The sequence below is a fragment of the Ruditapes philippinarum genome, unplaced genomic scaffold (assembly GCF_026571515.1).
Source record: "Ruditapes philippinarum isolate M1 unplaced genomic scaffold, ASM2657151v2 ctg8592_1_1_1_1, whole genome shotgun sequence".
In the NCBI taxonomy this organism is placed as follows: domain Eukaryota; kingdom Metazoa; phylum Mollusca; class Bivalvia; order Venerida; family Veneridae; genus Ruditapes; species Ruditapes philippinarum.
The window spans coordinates 4,826-27,024 of record NW_026862044.1 but is presented as its reverse complement, the minus strand read 5'-3'; the positions used below and the strand labels follow the sequence as shown (position 1 = coordinate 27,024).

Sequence of the window (22,199 nt, the reverse complement as noted above, 5' to 3'; positions counted from 1 at the left end):
ATTTTAAGTCACGGCCAAATCTCATACATTTCAGATGTACATGTATATGAAACAAACTAGTAATAATGATTTGAAGTAGGTATTAAACTAGATACATTTCGGCTCCTCGGAAAGTTTACAATTATTGATTACTTATATACAAGTGGCTTACAACAACAACAACAACAACAACAACAATAATAATAATAATAATAATGATAGTAGTGATAATAATAATAATACGTTTTTCTATATGATCTGGTACCCTTATAATTATTTGCTGTCATAATGCTCAAAACAAAAAATGCAAATGTAGTCTTATGAAAATATTCGATAAAATCATCAGACAAAAATAAAAAGTTTTTTAATAAGTGAATTCAGATGGCATATCTTAAATGGCACTTAAATCTGTCTGTACAAACTTTGAAGAAAGTTCACTTTGAACACCTTGATTAAGTAAATACTTACATCAAATAAATGGGAAAGTGGAGTGAAAAACAACATTTTCAAAATCTGCTTCCAAGGAACAGATACAGCAGGCAACGGGTATTTATCAGAAATAGACAGGAAATTACATATACAAATTTTAGATCTAGACCGTTCAGAAATACGATTTATTTCTGTGTCTAAACCGTTCAGAAAATAATGTTTTTACACCGCTGTGTGCGAAACTGTTCATGTGGTCTACACCGCTGCATTGAAGATTTGAAAAATACATGTTTTCGAGTATTTATACAAATATTAAAAATAAACTGTCTTAATACAAAATATTACATCAAAAACATAAGCCTATTTTACAAGCTACATTTCTATAACTATCCTCGATTCAATAGGGCCCGTAAGTCTCGTTTACTTTCACTTTCGATTTACCACTTCCGGGTACATCGGCAGACTTATTTACCGTTACGCATATAGGTAACCCGAAGAACTCGAGAGATATAGAAGTTAAATTTGTTTTGGTTCTCTTCAGATTTGAAGGAATGGAAAGCACGGGTCAAAAATGCAGGTAGGTCAATTATCTGACGGAAATACGAGGGATTTATAGAGTTTAATAAAACTAGTTTATTTTCGGATAGTGACAATTGTTTCGGATGTTTTGTCAAGGTAGTGAATTCTAGTTATTTAGCTTTTAGTATTGTTTAAAACTATTGATGTGAGAAATTTATTCGAACCATTTAAACTTATTGAAATAAACAATGGAGAAACACTTTAGTTCTAGTGTATATTAAAGTTATACAAAATTCGGACATTGCACAGTAATTCGGATATTTCTTCCCTTCCATTTTATCAAGATTTCAATTACTAACATTAGTATAATAAACCCCAGATAATTAAATAATTAGATGGATAGATCATAGATTTATGCAAAGTTTAATAGTATTGTTTCATTTCTAACTATGGAGAATAGTATCAATGCATTAACACTTATATTATCTTCCTTTTTCAATTATATACAAATGTATACATGTTAATATGGTACCTAGCAAATTATGGTTGAATTAAAAAATATGATATTTGAATAAACCATTTCAGATGTGTAGACAGGGAGGTATATGACAAGTATAGAATATACAGTTGTTCACTATGGACCATTAATCAACTGTTTGCACTGCCTATGATCCTGAAATATCTATTCATCAAAGGTAAATACATGTGAAATAATTGATTAATTTTAGTTGAGATCAGAAAGATACAGTAAACAATTATTAAAATATTTTATTATTTTTTGGATTTCACTGCATGATAATTGATAAGTAAATAAAACATGAAAAACAGTCATGTTTCACATTGAAGAAGATCAATATTTATGACTGTTATATATTATGTGTTGTTGTTTATCTTCAATATTTATTTACTTCAAATATGAAATTTTTTGTCAATCATGGCCAGCTTATTAAAACTAATGTAAATACCATTTCTAGTGTTTTACTCAGTGAAATATATTCAGGTCTTACACTTATAACAACATATTTATTGATTTTTCATTCTGCAGATAAAAAGGAAAAAGATGGATGAGAATTTGTCCATGAAGACCTTTATTGCAACTACCATCTTCCAGTTCCTTAATTTGAGAATGATATCAGAGAACACACAGTTACAGTGAAATATTAGTTTAATATAAGCCACTGAGAATAGTCAAATGTACTTTCCTGAAGAAGATGAATGACATCCAGCTCAAAAATCTTAATTTTAAAAGAGTATGATTTTATGGTGTTTGACACTATGATTCCATAATCTAGTTAACTTGTTAATGTCACAATGATAGAAACAGAGTGAAATATCCACATTTCATTGCAGTTTTAAGTATTGAAACAAGATACTCTATATATACCAAAGTAGAAAACACACCAGATATAAATATTTTCATGGCATATGTCATTATGGACATTAAATGACTTTGATGTAAAGATGAAAAAGAAATAGCAAAAATATTATATATCATCTACTACATGTACTAATATTGTGAGGTTATCATTGATAAGCTCACAAATTTGCATTCAAAGCTTTGATATCAAGCTGACCATTTTTCAATTAGAATATGATATAACTATGATAATTTGTTCATGTAAATTTTTAAAGTCTTTACATTTGTAAAAGGAAATATTCTTATTCTTGTATCAGTAGACATTCACTGTGTAAAGTTACATTGTCCAAATAACTAATAATAATTTCAAGTGCTTTCCTGAAGTTTTTCTTCCACTGGAAAATCAGTGTGATATATTTGCAAAGCAGTGCACTATAAATTGTGTAAAAATAAAAGTTTATCAAACTTATGAAATGTTTTTTGTTTCTACTATTTGGCATATATTTATAGCAGTGCTTGATCATAAGGGTTCATCTGCAAAATAAGTGTCACTGTGTACTTAAATTCTCAAACAGCAATGGCTAGATTGCTTGAATATGCAAGCATTGACTATAGTAAATACTATGCATGTCATTTGAATTTTGACAGACACTATCTAAATAATATTGATGAAAAGTCATTGACAGCTCTTCAATGACTACATTTACACATATGTACATGGACAGAAGTTAAAAGCATTAAGTGTTTTTTTTTGAAACATTGACAATTTTGAAACAGTCCCAATGGGTATATTAATGTATCAGTGATGTAATTGTTTTGTATCAAGTGCAAACCCTAAGTTTTGCATGTTTTGTATAGATAATTCACTTTTGGTCAAATGTCAACAGGTTCAATACATTATAAAACAGGTAATTTGAAACTCAAAGAAGTATATGGTATGTAATAACTGCCCCTCTGACACTAAATCTTTCAAGGAATGCAGAATTGCAAGTCTTCTCCAATTTTGTGATTAAGAGACAGACTTGGGCTTTCAAGGGCTAGCAAGCTAGTGTTTTGCTACAGAATACTCAACACAGATGAATTGCATTAATATTGTTTACTCTGGTATTACTACCTGCCATGTACAATGCAAATCATGGCTTTTCTAAGAGCAGTGAAAGGCTATTACTGGAAGGAATTTTACACATCTTGCCTCAGAAACAAGTTTTTCTTTGAGATGATTTTTATAATATTTAAATAATGGTTATAGATTACATTACTTTCACAATTGCAGTGATCATGGTGATAGTATGAAATGAAACTTAATCAAGATAGAAATATTGTAATGCAGAACATTTATCTTTTTACCATTCTTGTTGCCTTACAAGTCTATTTATAACAAATTTATCTTAACTGTTTTGAAACTACATGATGCCTGGTTGAAACTGCTTTGGACAGTCATTTGCAGAAGATAAATTATCTTTGAATAATTAAGTTAATACAAAGTTACAAATGACAGGTTATTTATTTGTTACAAATGACAGGTTATTTATTTCTAACAAAGACAAATTATTATTATATAACAAAGACAGATATTTTGTTTAACATTTTCACACTAACATATCTTTGAAGTGTCTTCAACCTTAGTTTTTATTAGAATACAAACATTCAGTCAGACAGTTTACACAAGATATGGAGCTTTAAGAAGCTTGAATTCAGTCAAAATCTGTAATGTAATGCCATGTCTCTGCCACTTTTTACTCCAAGACTGTGTATGGACATTTCCTTTCAACTATGTCTGGTGGTATCACTGTTTGGTTTCTAATCTGATGGTGAACACTCCAAAATAAATTAAGAGCCATGACAAGTACTCAAGATCCAACCATAAAATCACATACCTGCATATAAAGAAAATTTATCATGAGTTGAAAGCAATAATAATTGGTCAGCTATAAATTTCAATCATTTTCATATTGTCATGAATAGAAAATAATGCTGAAAAGGAAGAAACACTTCTTGGTGTCCTAGTTTTTGTAGATTTGCTTTGACAACTGATCTTTAAAAAAATGTGATAGTGACTAAGTTCTTTTAACCATTTACTGAACATGATTTTACTAAAAATTATGACCCACTTACTTGAGAAAAATACTTTAAACAGTATTTAACATGAATTAACTACATATGCCATATTGTTTGTTTATTTAGCTACACTGATTATTATTTACAAAAACGTGAACATTATGTTATACAAGAATATTTATTTTTCATTAATGTAGTTTAAGTAGCTTTAAGTATATATTTCTTACCAAAACGATTTTACAGCAGAGCATGCATGTGTATTTACATCGGATACTGACGTCTTTCATCTTACCACTGTCCTCAGTCTAAATATCTACAGGAGCAAAATATTTAATTGAATTTTATGACAATTTAAATTTGTTATATACAGCTTGACTGTTTGTGCTTTATAAAGATAATAGTAATAATAAATAATATTTTCAGTTAGAAGAAAATATATTCAACTAAACACACTGATAATCATATTGAAACGTTTTATCCGAAATATGCGCTGTCCGAAATTTCTAAACATTATATACTTCTGAGAGATAATCAGGTAGCGCTATAGAAAATTGATAAAATCAAATTCACCAGTCTGAAGTCAGATGCGAATGATGTTGTATTAAATAACAAATTTATTTGATTTACATGGAAATGAAAATATTACATTATTTATTGCGATAAACTGAATTCGAAATGACACACCCACCTGAAGATTATACGAAGTTGTCTTTCATTGATACTTGTTCACAAGATGAAACCAGTTGCATTTCGTTACAAAACGAAAAACTCTGCCAATTTCCACATATCCTTTGCTTTTCCGAGTAAGTTTTACTTTCCCACCGGCATACAAGTATTACCCAATATAGATAAGCAATGTTGTTGATATTTGTTTGTACCCGGAAGTGCAAAATATCGTGAAATCTCGCAAGTCACATGACGAGACTTACATACCCTATTTTACCATTTTACCATGTGTCTACAATTTTACGACTGTACAGCTTACAACACAGTGTGGACGGGGAACTAATAGCGTGTCTGTCAGCAGCAGTCGTACGCTAGATGTACATACGAATCAAAATTATATTTATACATTCTGGACTCATTAAATCTCTAATAATGCAGGTATGTTTATTTATTAATAATATATGCTTTTTTCTTCTTTTTTATTGTAACTAGTGTTTTCCATGAGCGTTAAGATATTTTGCTATTTTTTTGTATGGACAAAATATCTCCTCTCCACTAACCATTACGTATGGTCGCGTTAGTTAGTTTTCATAGTAAGCCGCAGTCAGCCACCGTATTGTTCCTGGGCAGGCTGACATTATGTGACATTTGTATCATAGTTTGGAGACTTTTCTGTTGAAAATGTGTCAGGGTTATATCGTATACATATACATGCACAGTGCGTTAACTGGAGTGCGGGTATTAGTTACCCGCACTCCAGAGCATGCCCATTGATTGGCTCATTTTTGCTGGGGTTTACATATTGTGACGGCAGGGAAAGGGAAAGCGACAGAAATATCATATTCTGATGTTCGTTCATTGGTTCATTTTTCCCGGGGTTTCATATTGTGACAACAGGGAACGTGTTTTTATGTTTGACTATGATACAAAAGAGAAAGAACACCAAAACACTCGGTAATCTGATTAATACTCGGGGGCTACGCCCCCTCGTACAAATCAGATAACCTCGTGTTTCTGTGCTCTTTCTATTACTAAGCTAATGTTTTCATAGTCAAGTTGAGCTGAATTGACTTTATATTTCAAGAGATTGACTGTTTAAATCATTTTTTGTGAGTTTTACTTATTTTGACGAAAACGGTAGAAAAGACATTCAAATGTTCGTTTTGTTTGTTTGTTTGTTTTTTTCCTTGGGTTTAATATTGTGACGGCAAGGAACATGTCTTTTACTGTTGCTTACTAATATAGTATAGTTGCTTATTAATATAGTGCCTTTAAGGGAACAGACAGAAACTTCCGTATCCTTTCATATCTTTTACAGTTAAATGAGTGTCCCACATATTGAGGATTTCAAAACCGGAGATTACAACAGCATTTTAAATATCGTTTACCATAACTCAATTCTAGTGTTGAAACCGTGGCAATTTATGTACAAACAATATCATAAAATATAAAGTTTATAATATGTAAATTGTTTAATTCTTATAATAAAATTGTTAATAATGGTGAAAAACGAAAGAAATATGTTGTCATAATATCCTTTTCACAATTTGATATAAAACTCTAAATCTAGAATTAAAGGGAGGTAATAGCCAAGACTGGATGCTGAAAAGCTAAGCGTACCATATGGTGGCTGATTTGTGCCATTCGTGTTTTCGTCCGAGGGCGCGGGGCGAATTTAAATGAATAAAACTTCGACCCGCGGGAGTCCGGAGCGAGATTTAAGAAATAAAACGGCGTGGTCGCAGGACGAAAACACGATAATTAGCGGGACCGCGGGCCGAAGTTAAATAAATAAAACTTCGCCGCGCGCCCTCGCTAATGAGCGTGTTTTCGTCCCGCGACCCCGCCAAGCAAAAAGTCGATAATTAACAAGTTAAAATGGCGGGGGCGCGGAGCATGTTCAATACCAAAATAGCGATCTTTCTCTATAGAAATATCAGAATTGAGAAGAGTAATTGCTAAATTTCTTGGTAAACATAGTAAATAATGCTCTAATCTAAATTGAGTTTTATATATCTTATAATTTAAACACTTAGCAGAGTTGAAAACATCACTATTCCAAACTGATATGTCGGAAGTAGTAAAAGGGGAAGGAAATCCAGACTAGCAAAAATTTCTCGCAGGCCGTTGTAAAGTTATATAATTATTGAGGATTTCATGCCCGCATGTTAAATAGGGAAGATTTAGTATGTTTAAATATTAAAGTACAAATATATATTTTACCATAAATTACGCCTTATGCTAGTAATATGTTCAGTAATTTCTTTGTGTATTAACCAAACAATCATTCTACAATTTGATAAAAAAATCTGTATATACAAATAAAAGTGAAATTAAAGCTATGGTTCAGTAGTGTAATAAAAATTAATGCTATTACCTCCCTTTAATTATAGATTAAGAGTAATATATCAAATTATTTATACAACATTAAAATGTTATCATATTCCTGTCGTCTTTTACAATTATTAAAATAATTAGTAAGCATTTTTTTTACAAAATTGATATAATTTACATATTATAAACCTAATATTTTATGATATTGTCTGTGTATAAGCTCTTTCATTAATTGATCATAACCATTGTGGTGTAGTAGGGTGCGTGAGCCCATAGTACAGATAGACGGCTTGTAAGGCAGGCCTATAGCTGGCACCAACAGCCCTTTTCAGGGCTAAAAACACCTTTCCTATTGTCACAGGTTACTGTACATTTAGGTTCTCATTGACCGCCGTACAGTGACCTACTTTTCGGCTCAAAATTCATATCTTTGGCTAATACTCCGTGGAAATTGCATGGAGGTAAATTATCACCATTTTGTGCTTCAAAATTAACTCTTTAAGGACATGACTGGTGACATGTCCGGGGTCCGTACTCGACAGCGCAAGCTGCATTTTGTGCCCGAAAGGGCGGATGGACCCTCATTAAGCATTAACTACATACATACATCATAACCATTATAGAATAAATCTATGGGCTGTTGTTCAGCCATTCTCCCATAATTGAAGCACTTTTAGTTCACAAAAAATGAAAAATCTGACTTTCATAAACAACGTTTTCTATGATTTGCTTTTAATGTTCAATACCTTGGACAGATTGTGTGGAAGTTTAACTCACACCATTCGCTCCGTTTGTATACTGAAAGCTTTTGAAGTTAGTTACTGAATTACATTGTTACGGAACATAATTTATATATACCATAGGAATTACTTTGGAGGTATTGTTTTACTAACATTTTAAATTAAACAATCCAAAAGAATATGCATTGTAAAGTTGAAGACCAATGGTTACCTTTAGCAAAAATATGTTATGCCATATCTTATTCTGAAACTTGTATACTTCGTATTTGAAAAGCTTGTATAAGCAAATATTTTCGTAACTTAAGATTGACATTGTTTCGATACAATGCACAAACAAATACTGTCATAAAAGTTATCGAATTATATCTAAAATAGAAGCAGAAAACAAATCAAGCATAACTTTTAATCGGTGTAACGTTACCAAAAAAACTTCGCCTCACAAATGATCATCAAACAGACCTTATGATCTGTTACGGAACATAGGTGAAAAATTATAAAACATAGGATTTATAACTCAATATTTTCACTCTTTAAAATTACTTAAACAATTTAAATGTGGTATCTTCACAAACAACATCAATCATAAAACACTGTATCAATTAAAAATAACATCAACAGTTTAATTTAGTGAGTAGTGCAGGAAAAGATATCTGTTACGGAACATATGTTATGGAAAATAAAATATGATGTTTTTCACTTAAAATGAACAAGAATTCTTTTTTTCACTTTTATTTGCTTTATTTCTGCCTAATTTACACAAATTTGTTGTAATGTTATAACGTTTCATATGTAGTTTCCTCTACATTTTCTTCACCAGTGCTTTTTCTTTTTTGAATGGGAACATAATTTTTTCTGCTTTCTTTCTCTTTTAAATGATTTGTTGTTTTCCCCTCTCTGCTTTGTATCCTGTATTTCTGTTTTTAAAAGCACCATTCTAAAATAGAAAATCGTTGCTTATTATAAATTTATTAACCTTGATACATGAACATCATTAAAATAATTATTTTTGTTATGATTATTATTAAATAACTATTACATAATAATCATCATTTTTATCATTATTACATTAATATCATTATTAATATTACTTTTTTCATGATAATTGTAATTCTAAAACTTTTAGATAATGTAAGTGACATAATGATACAATTTTGGTATTTTATAAATAGTAAAAAAACATAAAAAATCATATTCAAACATAGCATTTATGAATGCTATGTTCCGTAACAGATTTGATATGTTCCGTAACGGAAAACTGCAACCTTACAACACAATACAAATCATGTTAGACTTCCAGTTAATATTGGACACCATTTTCATATATCTTTATAATGAAAAAACACACTGGAACAGTTTTTATAAACAAACTGAATATATGTATTATGGTGCTGAAAAAAGATGATAGAAGACTATGCTTCCGTAACAAATTGCCTTTGACTGTTTGATAATCTGTGCACTTCTTTTTCATCGAAATATGTGTTCCATGTTTGAAACCAATCATTCATTTCAAATTGTTAAATAACTATGGATAAAGTACATATATGACATCAGATTATGATCTCAAAATAATTAACTATGTTCCGTAACAAATGTTTCAAACAGGTAAAAAAATATAAATAGCATCAACTTGCTACTTTTGACTCTGTGGTTTGCTGAAAATAAAGCTCGCAATGGATTTTTATCAGTAAAATTTCTCGTGTAAGTAACATAATTGTGAAAACATCGTTATCAAATCAAAAACAGTGGTTGCCAAAATAAAGTACAGTGATTGCCAATTACCTCCAGTTGCCTAATTGTATCATAAAAGTCAATTAAGATGTTACATGCATACCTCTTAGTGACGTATCATTGGGAGCGGTGATAGGCAAAAAAGTCACACCGTCAATTGAACCGTATACTGTACCCAAATTCGGATGATCGTTTTGTTACGGAAAGTAGTCGTTATGGAAACATAGTGAAATTCGACTTCTACGGGTCAGAATTATCACATTTTTGTGCAAACGACATCTCATTTTGGTGTTTTTCATTTAATGAAATACAAAACAATATTTTAAAATTTTTATTTGATTGGTATAATGTATATTTAAAAGTATACGCCCGTTACGGAGGCATAGCATTTTAAACGCGACATTTGAATTATTTAAAATAAAACGATTTGTGTTAAAATGTATCATCGCAGGAGTCTAATTTATCAATTTTATTCCAAATATAGTCTTTTGATATTGTTTTGAGTACAAATTTAAAAGAATATAACGCATCTCAAGATCGTTACATTCCAGTTTAAAATCGTTACGGTACCATAGTTGCATTTCGGCGACGGCAGCATTTAAAGAAAATCATGGAAAATAAGGGTCTCTGTCTCGAACTTCTTATGTAATTCTTAATCTATTATCAATACTGTATTGATTTTAGGCAAAAACTTGTTGGAAAACATAAAAAAGGATTGTTTTTTTCACCAATCTTAAACTTTAATTGGTCAAGCGACAGCGCTTTTTTGCAGTTACTATAGCTTTTCAGTTTTAACACAAATGAAAAACGAGGAGCATCCACTCTACAAAATTTAAGTTAAGCTGCTGAGAACATCCCAGTGTACCTATTTAAATGTTTGTCACAAAGGATTAAGCTCGTCTGTACATTTTACTACGATTTTAAAAGTGGAGACAGGAATTATTAAAAAGTGCTTCAATTATAGGAGAATGGCTGTGTTACCTCAGTCAGCGTTGACTTCTTTTAAATTCCACAAGACGCGGGACAACATCATACTTCAGATTCCCTTTAAAATAATTATGCGCATCCAAGAAAGATAATCACGGATAATTACTCTCCAAATGAAGGTTAAGTTGAATAGTATTCGGATAAGTGTTTAAATTTCGGCTATAAGCAAATAATGAGTAAATAATACAGAATAGATATTTCTAAATGTTCAAAAGGAGATTGGTTCAAAAGAATAAGAATGTCGTTTAGACAACATCACATATAGGATTTCTCCAAGCATTAGTACGACAGCATTGATGATAATTCTGCGCGTGTTACCCCACCCACTTGTGGTATAGTGACAAAAGTGCGTCGCGACTTGATTACTGGCAGACAACTGGGCAAAGAAGTTTAAAATGATATATTTTAAAAGTGTTGGATAAAAAAAACAAAATTAATATCCAAGAAATGTTCAGAATTTCATTATTTTCTTTGTAAATTTCTGAATACTTGCTTACTGTTCGGGTATGTTAGTCGAGTGAAAAAAATAATATGGCCCTAGATATGTTTTTAAAAAAATATTCAGTATCATTTACTTAATATAACATCAAAAGAAAAAGAAATTCTTATTACAACATGTTTTATATTTGACAATACATTTAGTATAACACTGATATTTCTTAAGAAAGCGTGGTAATTTTGACAGTTGGCATATGCGGTAACCATGGAAACTGCCCGTTTACAAAAAACTAACACTTCAACATATATATTTTATTTCTATTTTTGAATCCACAATCAAATGTTACTTGATATATCAATAATGTAGAAAATTCTATAGAAGAAATTTCTTGATAGCTTTAATTTTTTACAGAAAATTTTCATGTTTATTTTTCTCATTTTTTGTTTAGTTAAAAAGCATGAAAACTCATTTTTTAAAGAAATATGTCCAAATGATCGTTTGTTTTTATACAGAACCCTAAGATAAAGCAAGCTTTGTATAAAATTATGTTTATTGTGAGTGTAATAAGCTATTTTATACATTATTATAATACAGTTTGGCTATTTTGACAATTTTGATATATACGGTTACCATGGAAACTGCCATTTTTCAAAAAATCCTATGAAACACTTTTTTCAATATCTCTAATTATTCTGAGAATTCATGTTCATTTTTCTCATTTTTTGTTCGGTTGAGGAACATGGAAAACTCATTTTTTAAAGAAATATGTTCAGATTATCATTTGTTTCATACAGAATCATTAGATAAGGTTATCTTTGCATAAAACAATGCTCGTTGTGTGTTTTAAGCTATCTTATACATTTTCTATTCGTTATAACAGAGTTAGGCTATTTTGACAGTTTTTAGATATACGGTTACCATGGAAACTGCTATTTTACAAGAAATCCAACACGTCAACATATATTTTTCTTTTTATTTTTAAATTCGTCATTAAATTTTACTCATCATACAAAAAATTTAGAAAATTCTATGAAAGGATTATTTTTTCATAAAACTGTAGAAAATGTCTTTTAACTAAACAATGTCTTTCCTATCGTTGACTTTTTCCCTATCGTCAAAATAAGTAAACCCCACAAAAATGAGCCAATCAACGAGCAGACTATAAACAGACAGTGAGTGCGGGTAACTAACGGTCATCTCGTTTATTCGTACTTAAAATAGCATATATTAGAATAAACAAAATCATACTTATTTGTTATCCTCGATTCCTGTATTCAACAAAAATAATGAAATATACACCTGGAAATAAGTTAAGCACACCCCGAAAAATTTAAATTGGTTGTGATTGAAAGCACTGTCATGAGATAACGACTTAATTGAGCTAAGAAATAGTAATGTGATAAGTAGCGATTTCAAATAAGTAATCATAAACCAGTAAATTTATGGGTTTAGTTTACTCTTAACTAAATTATTGAAGCATAAGCATATGCGTTGTTTTTACCAAAACTGATACTGTTTATAAGTATGGTGTTGGAGCGTTTACAAAACATTAACTGATGGATATTCTTGGAAAATGTTGACAATTACGTAACCTAATATGACATTATGTGTCAAATGTTTAATAACGTGTGTAACCGACACGTTCCCGGACCGGCATTATGCCTCAATTTTGACATTATCACAACTGAAATTTTAAATTTTATTTGGGCAATGGTACGAACCACCCATAGTCAACTTGCGACAACTTGAACACGCTCTGCACCAAGAATTGCAAATTTTACCTCAAGATAGCATTAGACGCCTTTATGGTAGAATGAGGACAAGGGTTGAGACTATATATCATCCGGGCCCTTAGCGGTTACACACGTTATAAAAAAATCTTACGCACATTTTTTTTAGAAATATGTCATTATCTACAAACTATTTTTATTTATATCTTTCAAACATAAACAGGGCAAAAGTTGAAAAAGAGTGGAACAAGTCCTGAGCAGTTAAAAATTATTTACGGCGTAAGTGGTGGTGTATTAGGGTATTCTTGCTGTTTATGAGCATTTGTGGGGGGGGGGATGGCACTTGGGTATAAAATGGACAAAATATCTCCTCTCCTCTACGATTACCATTACTTTCGCAAGGATCTGAAACTTCTGTACATGCCAGAGCAGAGGTATAGTGCAAAAGACCGTAGAAAAGATTTCACGATCAATCATTACGAAACGGTGACCTGCATCGTCTGGGAATCGAACCCGGGTCGGTCAATTCACAGTCCAACGCTCTACCTATTGAGCTTAAAGTACGGACGGCGTAAAGCAGCACTACTCCAGATTAATGATTATTTTAATGAAAATTTTAAAAACCTGTTTAAAAGTATATTATTATGAAGTAACCTAAAGGAAGCAATTTACACATTATCAATGTCACTTTTAATGTACGTTAACTACCATAACAGGTCAAAATATGCAAAAATGGCTCTTAATGCGTTAGTAACGCAGTAGAAATATAGTTGTAAATACTGAAATATACATTTATCGCACATAACATACGAATTATAACTTGAATCTCGAATCTTATTACTTTTTCTGAAATCTAAGTACATGTACATGTTTCTCAAATTTGATTTTTAAAACATATTTCGGCTCATCTGGAGGCCTGTAGCTTTAAAGGTACATGTATAACATTTGGTCACAACAGTGCGTCGCGTATTTTGTGTAATATCTCCTGTGAACAAAAAAAATCTCACAAACTAGCTTTGGCGCGTCAAAATATTTTGACTTATTAAAAAAGGTGGGGACATATGACATATTTGCGGATCTCTGCGAATCTCGTGTGTTGGACCCAGATTGATACACAAGCGTTAGGCACATTTGTTTTGCCAATATTTATCAAATTATCATAAATAATATCCGCTTGATCATCAAGACCACGTAGTACCCGTTCACTATATAAGATTTTTGTTCTTGCGTCATATATATTTAATGTAGTAAACGTGTGCTGGATAGTAATTTTGTTCAGTTCTTGATAATCAAGGGGAGATTATTTTATAACTTGAGCAAATGTGACGAACGCCTGTGGTTTGATATGAATATTTTTAAGATGTGTGGTTTGAAACATAAATTTTGTTTACATTATGTAGCGCTATGAAGACTCCGATGCATCTCAACATGACAATCTTGATTTTGAAAGTGCAGAATCTGAGGAATCTGAAGATGAACATGGTATCATTCTTTTTTTATATATTTTTTATTCTGCATCGAAAAAGAACCGGATGTGTATCATTCCTCTTATTGTTTTATTCCGCATCAAAATGAAGTGGAGGAATTTACTTTAGTTTTCTAGTGATTTTTATTTCGAACCTTTTTCAAAATGTAAACCTATTTTTCTTTGTAATATGTTTTGTGAATATAAAGTGTATGTATCTAATAATAAATAAACCAGTTTATGTGCCACGTCGAAAAAGACCGGTTATATCTGCACAAACAATTTAACAATTTAAATCGTTTAACACGGTTTATATAGTCCTTTTTTCGAATTTTAGATATCAATTTCGACAACAACTATCTGCCATCCGAAATTGCTCAACAACTACCCGTAGCGCACACATATCTTATATGTCTAAGCCACATACGCGACGTTGTATTCCTGGAATGTGGCCATCTATTGTTCTGTCAAAACTGCCTGATATTTTATCAGCAGTGTCCAATTTGCAAGATAAAGGTGAAAACATGGCTTAAAGTATTGTGGGACATATAAAATCATTACAGCATACATCAGTGTATATGTTTTATCAATGTTGGTGAAAGTTAAATTTAAACTGTATTCAGATTGTACTTCTACTAACAATTGGATTTTTATATATTAAAACTGTGTAATTATTGATTGTTGACGCTTTTAATTATGTTAATGAAAATGTATTCTATAACGTTTCTAAACGTATAGTTATAGACAGTTTACAATGGGAATTTGTGTGACATGTGTCGTTGACATAAAAAGCTTCATTGTGGTTGTTGAATTTGTTTTGATAAAATATATTTTGTCTTGTAAAAATATCTCTAATTATTGTAGATTAAGATTAAATGTGCATCCCGTAATAGACACGCTAGGAAAAATACATCTCGTGAACAGAGATGTAGATTCTGTTCAAATACAATTGACATAGATGATTAATATGACTTTATACGTATCTGTTTTTGATTAATATTGAAATACTTCATCTTAAAAAAATATTTTTATGCAAGAACATCTTCGTTCAAATTTATTGATCTATGATTTACTTTCAACACAAAATATAACTGTTCTAAGAAGTTTATTGAAATATATAAAATTATCTTTAGCATTGAGAAACACAGTCTTATTTTTTAATCTTTTTATTTGTTTTTGTCTTTTTTTTAACAATTTTGCTAATAGAAGAGACGCGGGAGCTACTGTACAACGTCATCTGAGTCAACGTCACACTTTGGTTATGTTTTTATGGTCAAAACCATTCAACGGAATGTGTTGAAACTTCATATACTTGTTCTTTGTGATTATATGTAATATGATGGGTGCAGGTTCCGTAACTCTGAGATTTTTTTATACAGAGTTATGCCCCTGTCTTACTGTAAATCACTGAGAATAGTTGAGCGCGCTGTTTATTCGGACAGCTCTTGTTAAAACTGTAATGTAAGGTTTGTTTATCAATCAGCTATCGTCTTTGACTGGGTTAAGCATGCAGACACTTTCACAATGCATATATATGAATTTGAAATGTTTATTGAATAGATTATATTACTCTGGAATTTGGAATATCTTGCATACCTATGGGTTTAAGAAAGAAAATTGATGCCACTTTGTAGTAAATCTATAAGGTATTGTGCAAGTAAGGGCGCTCTTCCTTTCGTTTCGCAAGAGTAACCCTTCACTTGCTTCCGAAGACTTTGTTTCATGTATTTCCTTGTTTTGTTTAATATTAATTAAAAATTTTTTTTTTTTTATGAAAATATTGGGGAAAAAAAAAACAATTAAAAAACTTTTTTGCTGTTATTTGTTATTAACAAAAAACAAAAACAAAACAAAAACATTGATTATGTCTTTACTTTTTCTAAATTTACTATTTACTCTGATCTGTGCTACAGTCCATGATATCATCTGGTATGATGTATTTTTGTATACATTTCTAAATAAAACCAGTAAACAGAAAAATTCGTGTTAATATTTATTTTTCCTTCTTATTTTCTTAAGTCATGATGTTAATAACTTGTTCAAAATTTGTCTTTGTGAATTGGACGCATCGTCATATTTGAATATCTTTATCAACTCAAGTTATATGATATAACACGTGAGTTTATATAATAGTGGTGAATATTTAATATAATTTTTGTTAATTTAACACATATGGCATCGTTTGATTTTATATTTCTACACTCAGTACAATATTTTTTTAGGTATTTGTAAGAGGAAAATTAATAATCATCATGAGATATAAAAAAAAAAAAAACAAACAAACAGCTACGGTACCCGCCTGAGGGAGGGGGTGTAGATACTCATACACACACGAATTGTATTTGTTTCTCGATGCAACTTTGAAACGGATTATAGAAATCATTGTTTACATACGGGTCCTGTCTCTATTTAGGTCAATCAATACACAAAATGGAAGTTATTATTGAATGACAGTGTATAGTTAAAATTCTACTGTACATAGTATTAAAAGTTCAATAATTAAATTAACGATGGAAGTTGGAGGTGAACAAAAGTATTGTTATTCTATAGGGAAAATGATGGTTGCCTGTCCTAATCTTTATTAAGGTAATGAAATCTTGTTTGTTTAGTTTTACAAATTTATATTGCTTTTTGGAAGGAAATTTTTTCAAAAAAAAATTTCCTTTCTATAGTATCGGTCTGCCTATATTGAAAAAGAACGAACAACGCCTAATTGAATTCTGTTTAAGCTCAATAGAAAATAAGTAGTTAATGCGACCAAGAAAGTAGTGCAGCAGAACTATATGTATACTTTCAAACGTGTATGACTTGAAGAAAAAGCTGATGTTCAAAAAAACTTGAAATGATGATATTCAATGTTAGCTTACATCAATGGAACATAATCTTAAACGTGTACGGAAAAAAAACATCAGTATTATTACGCATTAGGCCAACGAAAAGTTTGTGTCCATGTACCTATGTACAATAAATTGAATATAAATAAGGTGTAATTTTGTAGCAGAGATGCTGAAAAGTTCACATATTTAAGTCAACCGAAGGGAAATGAAAGTATTTATTGTACATATTTAGCAATTTATTGAATAGTATTTTATGCCACGGCTGATTTTTTACGTCGATAACTCAAGAGGAAACAATGGATACAATATGTGGCCTTAAAAAGGCGTTCTGTACTGTACTATTTTCGCAAAATAATGGTTCGCAAACTATCATAGAATCAAAGCGTTTGAAACAAAAATATTATTATATAAATAATAAAAAACAAGATTACAATACAAGTCTTTCAAAAGTATTCTGGAATTAGCGGATGCAATTTGGTAAAACTTGGTGTTGACTAATAAGTAGGGCACACCCGCCATTGTTCGGACCATCGACAGAATAACGTTCGTGTTTTTGAGATTACTCCATCCAAGACATAGATTTGCTGATGAATAACATCGCAAAGGTTTGTGGAAATGCTTTTATTTCTTTGTTCAAAATCGTTTTGTGTTTGCAGATGTTAATTTGTTAGACAAACGAAATTAGGTCAAAGATTGTTTACATTATTGAATTTACAGGTAAACTCGGCCCTATACCAACTCGGGACAGGTCAACTCGGCCCTCTATTAAAACCATATATTAGGATATAGATTGTTTAGTTAATAACATATTGTTTTGAAATTATCTTTAAGATAAATAATCTTTAAGATTAGGAGAAAATATATATATGTTCATTCTTTGTAAAAATGTTAGAAGACTTGCAAGTTACCGACTTTATCATTGCATTTATTTATTATTGAAAAAAATGCTGAACAGCTAGTCTCAACAGTGTTTATAGGCTAGAATTTTCAGTTTGCATTAGGGCCAAAATTATTAAATATATTGTTAGTCATGACAGCTTTCCCATTGCTGTCATCAAACTTTAACCTTGTTCATAACTTTTTCAGATCTTGGTGTATTGTCTTCATACTTGGCCACAACAACCCTTCAAATAGACCAGACTAAACTAAATTAACTTGACCACCATATTAACATTCAAGGTATATGTCTAAATCTTCTTGATTTTTGCTATTAGTGGCTATAACTTTGTTATTTTTGAATGGATTGTTTTCAAACTTGAACAACAATCTTTCAAGATAGGACCTGACTCACTCATAGTCATAAATGTCCTTGAAGCTTTTGTGATCAGAAGTTGTACAGAATAATACAAACCCAGAGCAATTTCATTCACTTGGTTTTGCAACTTCTGAGAAAATGGATTTTACAGATAGTTGTTTTCTTGAAATTTCAGGACAGTATAGTAGATAGTAAAGACATTTAATACATACTGTATATACACTATAATTACTATAGTATACTATAAAAATCTTTATGCTTGGACAATTTTGAACAAATTGTTTCTTAAACAGTGTAAGAAATTAGGATTTGAATCGACTAGGCTGGTCGGACTACTAGATTGGAATATTCACTTGCCCAAAAGACATTTCACTAGCACGATTCATTTGTTCAAAACAGTTGTTTATATTGCCTCTGAAAATACAGTAGCCTGGTCGGGCTTGTTACTGTGAAAAGTTGATAGCCCGAGGAGAAATTTAGTAGTCGGGCTCTCGGACTACTGCTAATTTCGAACACTGCTTAAATTATTGATTTGATATCAACTAACATAATTATTGGGATACTATATGTATATCTAATAATAATTATATTTTATGTTTCAGAAGTTCGGCCTACATGTCAGATTTATGAATGTGAACAGCAGGATATCGATTTATAGGATGCTTTAGGGTCAATGACAATGAAATGACGAGAGATAAAGGCTAAAATGTGAGACTGTCAATCTGACTAACCTTGAAGTGAACAAATGGAAAAAATGTTCTTTTCAATAGCATGGGCTTTTAAGGAAGAGGTACATGATTATTTAGAAGTATTTGTATATGATATTTCTTAATTATTATATTCTAATAGCTTTTTTTTTCTTGATTTGTTTAAAGGCTGACACAGCCTAAATAAACTGTCCTGTCACAGGACAGTTTATTTTAAGTCGGTGAGCTTCGGTCACTGGATAGACTATTGTCACAAAAAGCCAAATTTATAAAAAAGAATTACAGTGTATTTAAATACCTTATACAAGAAATTAGGAACAAAATTAATAGCAAAAACAATTGTGACATGTAACATGTATTAAGGAATTCAGCTTTCTTTTCCTTTTTACCTCAGGACAATTCACATTAAAATATTGAATATTCACAGTAAGCAGTGTTAGCACTCCGACTTATCTGACATATATGATCATCTTATCATCACTTAGCTGTTTATAGCTTATCAGAATCACTCACGTTTATGAATTTAAATAATTTTGAAAAAATTGCTGCTTAGCAAATAGATAAAATACTTGGGGTGTCTGCGACTGATTGGTTAGTTTCTTGACTTTAAACCTTTAAGCCTTTCACTGCTGTAAGTTCGAGCTCGACAAGGGTTTACAAGTGGAATTTTAACTTTGCAATTAACTTTTTCTAAACAAATATTTCAGGAAACAGAGGCGCTTATATGATAGAACAGTAAAAGCAGGAGTGATAATGAAAGATACATGAAGATGTGTCTTCATGTCGGAAACACTAAAGAAATAGAAATATTGTGGTTTTATAAAACTTAAAAGAAATTGGAATACCAGGAGACTGCCTGCCCTTTGCAATGTTGGATAAAGAGTTCTTAGATGTGATGTCGAAAGCCTCATGAAGCCCATGACTTAATCTAATTAGAAAAAGAAATGACATTGAAGAGAAAACTAGTCACCAGTCTTTCACCAAGAACTAGAGATAACTTTCCAATATTTGAAATATCATAATATGAGCCGCGTCATGACAAAACCAACATAGTAGGTTTGCGACCAGCATGGATCTGAACCAGCCTGCAACTCCGCGTAGTCTGATCAGGATCCATGCTGTTCGCCATCAGTTTTTCTACTTGTAATAGAGTTAATAAGCGAACAGCATGGATCCTGATCAGACTGCGTGAATGCGCAGGCTGGTCTAGATCAATGCTGGTCGCAAACCCATTATGTTGGTTTTGTCATGGCGCGGCTCATATGTATAGAACTTTATTGAGCCACCAGTTTTTCACCAGGAAAATAAGATCACTTAACAATTTTTAGCTCACCTGTCACAAAGTGACAGGGTGAGCTTTTTTGATCGCTTTTCGTCTGGCGTCCGTCCGTAAACTTTTACTTTAAATGACATCTCCTCATAAACCACTAAGCCAATTTCATCCAAACTTCACAGGAATGTTTCTTTGGTGGTCACCTCTAAATATTGTTCATAGAACGCTGGTTGCCATGGCAACCAAAAGAAAAAAACTTAAAGTATCTTCTTTTAAAGAACCCAAAGAGCTAGAGCTTAGACAAAGTATCTTCTTTTAAAGGTATGAAACATCTTCTAGTGAGTGTCTACCAAGTTTGTTCAAATAAAAGCCCTGGGGGTCAAAATTGGCCCCTCCCCAGGGGTCATTGAATTTCCCTATATGCATATAGTAAAAACTTAAAAATCTTCTTTGAAAAAAACCAAAATAGCTAGAGTTTAGATATTAAGCATGAAACATCTTCTGGTAAGTGTGTACAAGGTTTGTTCAAATAAAAGTCCTGGGGTCAAAACTGGCCCCGCCCCAGGGGTTTCATTGTTTTTTAACTATTTGTGTAAAGTAAAAACTTAAAAAATCTTCTTTTAAAAAACCCAATGAACTAGAGCCTAGATGTTTAGCATGAAACATCTTATGGTGTCGACCAAGTTTTTTCAAATTTAAGCCCTTGTATAAAAATTGGCCATGCCGGGGTGGGGGGTGGTGCAGAGGTCTTTGTTTTACATTATATGTGTGTAGTAAAAACTTAACATCATGAAACATCTTCTAACGGGTGTCTTACAAGTTTGGTCAAATAAAAGCCCTGGGGTTTAAACTGGCCCCGCTCCAGGGGCCTATATATACATGGCCCTCTTGTTGAAATATGTATGAACAAATCTTTATCAACTTCAAAGCTTTTATTGAAGGAATTTGAAATAACTTGGCACAAATGATTGTTATAATAAGACAATGATCATTGTCAACAACCAGACCCCTACCTCCAGGGTCCAGGTTCGCACTTGCTCATTCAAGGTCAACATTGTCTATTTGAAAGTATATCTTGTGTCCGGTCTATAACTTTCCTATCTCTAAAGGGAATTTTGTAAATACTTGCCCACAATTGCTCACAATAATGAGAAAGATGTGTCATGCCTCAACAAACAGGTCACCTGCCGATCAAGGTCAAGGTCACACTTGGGAGGTCAAATATTAGCACTAAGCCTGTTACAGGGGTAATATTTCGTGTCCGGTCCATAACTTTGTCATTTATTGAAGGAATTTGAAATAACTTGGCACAAATCGTTTGTCTATAATAAAGACGATGAGATGTGCAACAACCAGACCCCTACCTTCAGGGTCAAGGTCATACTTGGCTCATTCAAGGTCAACATTGTCCAATTTGAGGTAATGTCTCGTGTCCAGTCTATACCTTTCTTATCTTTGAAGGGATTTTGTAAATACTTGCCACAATTGTTCACAACAATGAGATGATGTGTCATGCACAACAATCGGTCACCAACCTACAAGGTCAAGGTCACACTTGGAGGTCTAAGATTAACATAGCCTGTTATAGGATATTTTTTGTCCGGTCTATAACTTTTTGGTAATATCAAAGGATTTTTGAAAAAACTTGGCACAAATATTCACTATAATAAGACAATGTGTCATGCGCATCACCTGC

General features: G+C 31.6%; 4 long non-coding RNA genes across 4 annotated transcripts; 2 read left to right on the top strand and 2 right to left on the bottom strand.

Moving 5' to 3' along the window:
• Nucleotides 1-814: 814 nt before the first annotated feature.
• On the top strand, nucleotides 815-2,752 carry LOC132717760 (uncharacterized). Its single transcript, XR_009623991.1, has 3 exons — nucleotides 815-985; nucleotides 1,513-1,622; nucleotides 1,973-2,752. It is a non-coding gene; the product is annotated as an uncharacterized LOC132717760 (long non-coding RNA).
• Nucleotides 2,753-3,889: 1,137 nt separating this feature from the next.
• On the bottom strand, nucleotides 3,890-5,276 carry LOC132717757 (uncharacterized). Its single transcript, XR_009623988.1, has 3 exons — nucleotides 5,031-5,276; nucleotides 4,570-4,655; nucleotides 3,890-4,161 (listed from the first exon to the last, which is right to left on the bottom strand). It is a non-coding gene; the product is annotated as an uncharacterized LOC132717757 (long non-coding RNA).
• A 3,519-nt stretch (nucleotides 5,277-8,795) lies between these two features.
• On the bottom strand, nucleotides 8,796-10,432 carry LOC132717756 (uncharacterized). Its single transcript, XR_009623987.1, has 2 exons — nucleotides 9,862-10,432; nucleotides 8,796-9,016 (listed from the first exon to the last, which is right to left on the bottom strand). It is a non-coding gene; the product is annotated as an uncharacterized LOC132717756 (long non-coding RNA).
• A 7,187-nt stretch (nucleotides 10,433-17,619) lies between these two features.
• Nucleotides 17,620-20,300, top strand: LOC132717759 (uncharacterized). The gene is made up of 4 exons (XR_009623990.1): nucleotides 17,620-17,873; nucleotides 18,355-18,447; nucleotides 19,126-19,313; nucleotides 19,938-20,300. It is a non-coding gene; the product is annotated as an uncharacterized LOC132717759 (long non-coding RNA).
• Nucleotides 20,301-22,199: the final 1,899 nt, after the last annotated feature.